This window comes from Myzus persicae, unplaced genomic scaffold, assembly GCF_001856785.1.
Source record: "Myzus persicae strain clone G006 unplaced genomic scaffold, MPER_G0061.0, whole genome shotgun sequence".
NCBI lineage: Eukaryota > Metazoa > Arthropoda > Insecta > Hemiptera > Aphididae > Myzus > Myzus persicae.
The window spans coordinates 335,425-341,958 of NW_019101674.1; the positions used below are offsets into that span (position 1 = coordinate 335,425).

Here is a 6,534-nt window from a genome sequence, read left to right on the forward strand (position 1 = left end):
TTTAAAGTTGAACGTAAATCTACAATAATTTTTTATGAGCATCAGAAGTTAGAATGTTGACATAATTTATCAAAGCCATGAAAATTCGCAATTTATTTAGTTAGTTATTCTTATTCGTAAAAAATATATATCTAATATTCGAAAATTGAATACAAGATTCCCCGTAAGTTTTCCTTATTTAACGAAACAAAAAAATGTTTACTTGAGTCAAATAATTTTTTTATGTGATCGTTTGAAGTAATACACAGGGTTAAGATTAACAATCTTCATAGAACGATTTTCTTATTTTTTTTATTTAAAAACTATTAACTGTACTCTGTAGGTACGTGAAATTTCCATCAAATATTTATTTTATCATTTTCTTTACATGATAAAATATTTTGACTAGATTTTAGTTATTTATAGACATTACAAGTTTTTTTTTTTTTTTATTGAACTTAAGCTTCGACAACTGAGGCCATTATAGCTGTAGTAGGATTTGTATTGTAGTTTGTATTGTATATATTTTGGGACGGTAGGGGGGAACACGTGTGTGTTTGTTTTTGGCAGAATTTCGAATGGGGCACCCGTAGGTTTCTGGCGTTTCTGCCATGCCCCGGGGGTGGGGGATGGCAGCACTTGTTCTCCGGTCACCGCGACTTGTCCGGAGAAAAATGCCGCCCGGTAGCCGAGGATCGAACCGCGACCGGCTGCGTCGCAGCGGACGCGTCAGACCACTCGGTCACCTCATCCCATTTACAAGTTTTTATTTTTCCATATAATGCCAATAACATTTTTTTCGTTGGGTCAAAATGATTGAAAATAGAAAAGCTAATAGGTATGAGCTTCTTTATAATAGCAGTTGAGAAATATTAAAGATACATAGACACGATTTTTTTGTATTAAGGCTTCGACTACTAAGGTCATTAGCCTGGAACTGTGTGGGGGGAGGACGGTTGGTTGGAACACGTTTGTATGTATGGCAAGGATGTGTTACTAAAAACCCGGATGGTCACCCATCCGAGTGCTAGCAACGACGGCTGGTACGTACGCTCAGAGAGTTGCCGCAGATTGATCGTACAAATTACAACAAATGTTTTGATATAACAACTCTTCAATATCTTGAAAGTTTTCAAATTATTTTTTAGCGCAAAATTCAATTTTCAATTTGTATAGGTAAGGATTGAAAATTTAAAACTATGATTCTCATACATAATTCATACTGTAACCAAAATATCTAAAAAAAAAAATACATAAACACGTCCTTATTCACAGATATTTTAAGTTCAAACAAAATTATTTATTACATCCAAGAATAACGACTTTACTATTTTAGTTGTTTTGTTTTAATTTGTGGGTACTTGAAACTTTTAGTACCTATATTATTATATTTTATACAATGATATTTTCGAATGCAGGCAAAAATTAATTTAACCTACTAATGCATAGTAATAAAATAAATTGTGCCAATCACACTAATATCATGAAATATACTAAGTGATATTATAGGCTAACAGACAGTCTTCACTCAGAATCATTGCAACGATTTTAATATTTTATACTATTGAATTCAAATTTAGCACAACCATTAGTGACTCAACACATCTCATAACAACAGAGGTTTACTCACCAGTGGCGTATTTAGGAATTTGTCATGGGGAGGGCCCAGATAATTTTTAGAAACAAATCCGTGAGGGGCTTTGCCCCCAAACTCCCCAATAATTTCTCTTTATTAAATAAATATAGCCTATTACATTTTTGAGTTTTTAATTACTTTATATAACATATATTTGTATCATAAACTTTGTAATAATAATAAAATCATTATTAACTAATTTATTATCTAAGCAGTCCACTAGTAAACTAATTAATTGCTGAGTGCTGACATATGTACCTAGTTAGTTATTAATGTTTACAACAATTTAAAATTTATATTTAAGTATAATAAAAAAACATATGAGAACTTCAGAATCGCCTAGGAGACTTAGCTTCATTTTATTATTAATTGCATCCACACTCAGGGACGTCCCAATGAATAGACATCAATGCTAGTCCGTTTAGCCTATTTTAAATACAAAACAAATAACAAATATATTGTTCAGTTTGGTTATAACTTTTATAATATGTCCAATATAATTTCATTCATAGTTGATCATAAGCTGTTTTCTGCCTTTTTTTAGGTTGTAAAACATATTTTGGTAGTAGCTGAAAATGCTGGCATTATAAATTGATACCAAAATTGTTTTTCTTAATCATGTAAAAAAACATTTTACATATATGCCTCTGTTACCCACTAACCCTTTTGTGTTTCCTTGCTGCTTTTATCTTTAAAAAATATGACATATATAACATAGGACTATGTATATTATAGTCCGCAAGTAGGAATACTGCTGGTGAACAGATAGGTCATAGGTGCCATCAAGGGAATGATTAATAAATATTGATGTAGACAAGGACATAGATATTATCTAAATATATAAAAGAGTGGTATTTTAGATTTAAACACGAAATTTCGAAAGCTAGATACTAGACCTGCTGAAATTTAGTAGATAGGAAGAATATAGGTAATGTCCGGTTTTTCCGAAATTTAACACCTAAAAAGGAAAATAAAGGGTTACAGGAATACAACAGTAGCGCCATTTATCCAGAAAAATCAAATTTAAATGTATACGTAGTTGTCTTGCTACAATCAAACCTTGTTTCGACTTTACACTTGTTACATTCAATCCCGGCCCCCGGGGGTATGAATATTACATATTATACATTTAGAAAAAATCTGCAGTCTGATTCATAATACACACAACCTAGTTTAATAACCAAACTTTAAATTTTCAGGGTTTGTTTGTATTATAGTCTAGGACTCTAGGTGTGTGCAATAAGGGACTTTGAATGAAGAGGTGGTCTAACAGGTATATTAAAGTTTAAATCGAAACTTTTTTTGTTTAATGGTCGTCATTGGTTGCAGATTACAATTATAATAGAAGAAATTCATTTTTTTTATGTATTCAAATGTTTGACAAATTTTAATTACAGTACCATCGTTAAAAAAAATAGGTGTACAAATATAGATTTAGAAAAATAATAATAATGTATCAATTGATCATTTTTATTCGAATGACGATGACTTCAGGTTAAACAGCTATACCAAAAACCAACAGATTGTATACAATCAACTATAGGTTGGATTAAGTAAAAACAACAAACTTGATAAAACTGAAACTTTAGAATAAGTTATACACTTACGTACGCGCCTAGCAGAATTCGAAATTTGCAGCAGGTAGGATTGCCTAGCGAAGGTAGGCACCTGAACATATACTCCTCGCATCGTTGACTCCAAAAACCGCACACTTTTGGTAGGTTAAAACCGCACAATTTTAAAAATTGTCGTGTCCAAAAACCGCAGAGTTATGGTTTTGACCCCAAAAAGGTCGATTAACAAAAAACGCATATGTATACATATAATTCATAATTTAAATCAATAATTCATATTTATAATCTCAGTTCATCAAAAAAAACGTATATATTTAAAACTGTAATACCTGTAATATTAATTTTTAGTATATTCTTCAATTGACTGCATGTTGTAACCGTAGATGTACAATTTTTAATATAACATCGCCAAACCACATTTCCACTAATATTGACTCTAAATTTTCGGTATTTAAAATCGTCAAGTAATAAGCACTTGCCCCATTTGTAACTTTCAATAATTTTAAAATCCATTATAAAAATTTAAGATATTAACGTTTTAACACTAAATTATATTATATTATATTATTATTTTATTATATTTTAAACGTAGGTACAACACTAACCGAATCGAGACCGACTAATAACGAGTGACAACTAAATACTTGATTATTAAATAGTACATATCCTATAATCTTATCTTTTCACTAATTTCACTAAAAATAGTGTGCGGTTTTAACCCAATATAAATGTCCGGTAATTTGTTATACAATGACCGATAAGTTGTGCGGGTTTTGGCTGTCGACCTTTTTAGCTTTTTAGGGTCAAAATGTGCGGTTTTTGGATGCAACTGCGCGCATAATGACAAGCGAGCCTCACGTGGCTATTAATTAAAATATATTATATTTTTTTTTTTATTTATTTAAGCCGCAACAACAAAGGTTATTGGCATTAGAACATTAAGACATTAGTATATTTTAACAAAAATATAAGACATTAATAATAATATGTACATAGTAATATGATAAGAAAATTACAATAAAAATAAATAGATAAATGGATACATAATTATAAGTGGTATGTTTGAAGTATATCTAGGCTATATTAGGTGATATAATCTCGTTAATTTTAAATAATTAATTATTTGTTTTATAGGGCGATTGTAAACTCTCCCGGGTCTACTCCAGTACTACCTGACGAAAACGTGTAAACTCTCCCGGGTCTACTCCAGTACTACCTGACGAAAACGTGTAAACTCTCCCGGGTCTAGTTTAGTACTACCTGAAGAGAACATGTAAACTCTCCCGGGTCTAGTAAAAATCATAAAATAAATATAATATACATTTAAGTTGCGTTTAAAAATAGTCAATCATATATAATAATAATAATAACAATATAAATTAATGTCTTTAGCTGCTATGAACATGATATTATAGTCAAAATACAATAAAAAATAAAATTTCAAAAAATCTCATATACATTTAAGTTTCTATTAAAAATAGTCAATCACAATCTCTGCAGTGTAGCCAACTCGTAGTGTAGCAATAACATTTAAAACAACTCGGGAGAGCTTACATACTTCCTACAGGTAACTATAAAGTTGACCCGGGAGAGTTTACACATTTACTTCAGGTAAACATAATATTAACCCGGGAGAGTTTACCACCACCCGTTTTATATTGGTTGACTGTGGACTAAGGGGCTTCTTCCAGGTTGTCTGGTATGTTGAGGTTGGTTCTGATGTCGGCGAATTTACGGCAGTGGCATATTATGTGTTCAACCGTAGAAGTTTCACCGCAAGTTTGGCAATGTTCGGGTTCAGATCTGTCCATAAGGTGTTTATGAGTCACCCATGTGTGGCCTATCCGTAGTCTGTTTAAGATTATACTTCCTGGCGTCTGGGTAATAAGAAGAATGGCCATGGGGAGACTGTGGGTTTTATTTTATTAAGCTTGGTGTAGAGAGTTGACCATAGGAACTGCCATTGTGTTAGAATGTGGTTGCCAAGGGTGGTTTTGAGGTCTTGAAAAGTACAGGTGTGGATTTGGCGGGAGAGGTGGGAGGAGATGGCTTCTTTGGCAAATGTATCAGCTAATTCATTACCTCGGATTCCGACGTGGCTAGGTACCCAACAGAAAATGATGGTCTGTGCATTGGTTTTGAGGAGGTGTATCTGGTTGTGGATTTTGCCGGATATACTGTTGGGTTGGTGAATATTTAGAATACTGGTTAAGGTGCTGAGAGAGTCGCTAAAGATTATGGCTTTATTCGTTCTATTTTCATATATTATGTCGAGAGCTAGGGAAATCGCAGTCGCTTCGGCTGTAAAGACTGAGCAGAAATCTGGTAGCTTGAACATTTGTTTTGTTTCGTTATATACCACTGCTGCTCCTACACCCAAGTTTGTTTTAGAGCCGTCGGTGAAAAACTTAGTATACTCTTGGTGATTTTCCGAGAGTGAGAGAAATTCTTTTCTGTATACGCTGGGTAAAGTAGATGCTTTGGGGAGTGAAAATAATGTGATGTTTATATTGAAATCCATGATCCACGGGGGAATGGAGGGACATTCATGTCTTATAATTCCGGAAATATCAATATTTGTGTTTTGAAGGAGGTTATTAATACCTTGATGTGTGGGGAGGTTGTTTTGTGTAAGCCTGGCGGCTAGAAGCATGGCATTCTTTTTCCTTATTAGGCAGATTGGAGGGGTTTGAGTAATGTTAAGTAGGCTGGGGATTGGGCTCGAACGAAATGCTCCAGAGACTAACCTTAGGCCGGAATTATGCACTGTTTCGATCATTTTTAGGTTCGAAGGTCTCGCATTTATGAAGAGGAAGGATCCATATTCTAGTTTTGAAAGTATGAGGGATTTGTATATCATTTTGAGAGAGGACGAATTTGCGCCCCAAGAGGTGTGAGCCAACATCTTGAGAATGTTTATTCTTGTTATTGTTGCTTTTCTAAGTTCTTTCAGGTGGGCGCACCAATTATTTCTTGTGTCGAATATGATTCCTAATATTTTTAAGTCTTGTGTTGTGTATAGGAGTATTGTTTATTTTTATGTTTAATGTCTAATGTCTGATACTTTTTCTTTGGGTGAAGATGATGCTCTGAGATTTTGGGGCAGAGAAACGGTAACCGGATTTTGTTGACCATTTTTCTAGAGATAAGAGTGAGTCTTGTAATACGGGTTGTATATTTTGGGTGTTTTTACCGCAGCACCATATATTTAAGTCATCTGCGAAAAGTGATGATTTCACGAGGAATTTGATTTCTTCACAAAGGTCGTTGATTGCAACTAGAAATAATGAGACGGATAAAGTGGAGCCCTGAGGCACACCATTTTCTTGTTTGAATACCTGAGAG

At 33.4% G+C, this 6,534-nt stretch overlaps 1 pseudogene; it reads right to left on the reverse strand.

Moving 5' to 3' along the window:
- Nucleotides 1-4,586: 4,586 nt before the first annotated feature.
- On the reverse strand, nt 4,587-6,110 carry LOC111030054 (annotated as a pseudogene).
- Nucleotides 6,111-6,534: the final 424 nt, after the last annotated feature.